The sequence below is a fragment of the Ornithorhynchus anatinus genome, unplaced genomic scaffold (genome assembly GCF_004115215.2).
Source record: "Ornithorhynchus anatinus isolate Pmale09 unplaced genomic scaffold, mOrnAna1.pri.v4 scaffold_233_arrow_ctg1, whole genome shotgun sequence".
Classification (NCBI taxonomy): domain Eukaryota; kingdom Metazoa; phylum Chordata; class Mammalia; order Monotremata; family Ornithorhynchidae; genus Ornithorhynchus; species Ornithorhynchus anatinus.
The window spans coordinates 22,415-24,420 of record NW_024396730.1 but is presented as its reverse complement, the minus strand read 5'-3'; positions in this window follow the sequence as shown (position 1 = coordinate 24,420).

Sequence of the window (2,006 nt, the reverse complement as noted above, 5' to 3'; positions counted from 1 at the left end):
GTATCATTCAAATCTGAGCCTACTTGCCATACTTCCAAAGACAGACTTGCTATCTGATGTTTCATTTGTTCATTCTCTTCAACTAGATCCACATGTTTCCTTTCAAACTCCCTGAGCTGCTGTTTAAAATCCTGGTGTTTCTGGCCAGTTCTCTGGCCTTCTGTCCAGGAAACGGATAGCTCTTTAGTCTTCTCCGCTTCTAGAAGTTCTTCAAGAATGGCTTTTTTGAGGAATTTGTCTTTTGCAGATGTAACCAAACAGCGGTTTGGACTCCTCAAGATTCCATCGATACATTTAGAGCATTGGGAAATACTTGTTAAATCGTGTTATATTTGGGCAACAGTTTTGGAAGACTTCATTACACAGTAAATCAGCCTGGCTAGTAGGTTAAAAAAAAATCCTCAGGCCTACAGAAATTTTTAGCAGCCTGTGATACCTGCATTAGGTTCTCCTCATAATCCTGCATCATCTATCTCTGTTTAAACCACACCACTTTGCTCCAACTATTGTCATTATTTCACACTGTTGTATGGGATGGCCTTTTGGGCAGACTGCAGAGACAAGAAATGGGTAAGAGGAATTTGGGGGGTGCAACGGATGGCAGCAGTCACAACAGTTTCCCCCTTTTCCCTCTGCTCCTCCACCTCTCCCTTCCCCTCCCCACAGCACTGTACTCGTCCGCTCAACTGTATATATTTCCATTACCCTATTTATTTTGTTAATGAATTGTACATCGCCTTGATTCTATTTAGTTGCCATTGTTTTTACGAGATGTTCTTCCCCTCGACTCTATTTATTGCCATTGTTCTTGTCTGTCCAACTCCCCCGATCAGACTGTAAGCCCGTCAAACGGCAGGGACTGTCTCTATCTGTTGCCGACCTGTTCATCCCAAGCGCTTAGTACAGTGCTCTGCACATAGTAAGCGCTCAATAAATACTATTGAATGAATGAATGAATGAACAGTGGCAGATGGGAAGGGGGCTGGACTTTGAGGCTCCTCTTTTCATCTTTCCAGTGCTGATGCTGTTGCTCTCCTACTCTATCAGATGACCAGCTGGATGCATGTAAGTGTGAGCAGAAGGGATTTGGGCAGTGAAGAGGAGCAGTTTGTCAGGGGCCTGGAGGTGAGATGTGCAAGACGGAAGGGATTGAGGAAGTTCTTTGGGGCAAATGCTGAGACACAGGGGTACAGAGTTTTGGGTTTTTTTTGATTGAAGACTTCTATTTTAGGACATAGTTGCCAACAAATTTGCCTGATTGAAGAAGGGTCAGAAATTTAAACAGAGACAATAGATAATTTGGTAGTGCTATTAAAACCCAGAATTTGCACTTTTTGACATAGCAATTTGCTCTAATCTGTACTATCAGATTCCATTGTGTTTAATTGTATCACAAGATCAACTATACCTAAATATACACACCATGAATCTGATCTTTTATAAACCATAATAACTTGAAAAACAAAATTAGTGTAAATGTCTTATAGCTGCTTTCAAGGTAAAGTATTCAGCCCAATAAAAAAAAAAATCCCTTCTTCTGAAATATTTACTCCCTTCCTCAGCAGCTCTGCTTCATTAGATAATGTTTTCTACTCTAAGACTTTTAGCTTCTTTTTGCAAAATTGTATTTCCTTCAATTACTTTGTCCAGTTCACTTTTAAGACCAATTCATTTTCTTTCCAATTCCACCAAAGATGGCAAATGCGAAGTTTTGGATGAATTCAATGATAAATAAAAGGAAGTAGCTTAACTTCCATCTACCGTGACAGTTTCTTAAAGAAATTCAAATAATTTCTTAAGGAATTCAGAAGATGGGATCCTTTTCAACAATGTGTTTACTTAGGACAGGTTGATAAAAATGACACTACCGTTTTGACCCCACTGCTTAACGCAGTGTCAGGCACATGATAAACTCTTAAAAACCGTTATTCTTATTATTTAAGTGCTTATTGAGAATTTTCCCAGACAGGTTATCTATAAATACATAGTGACTGGTTCCCCCTACT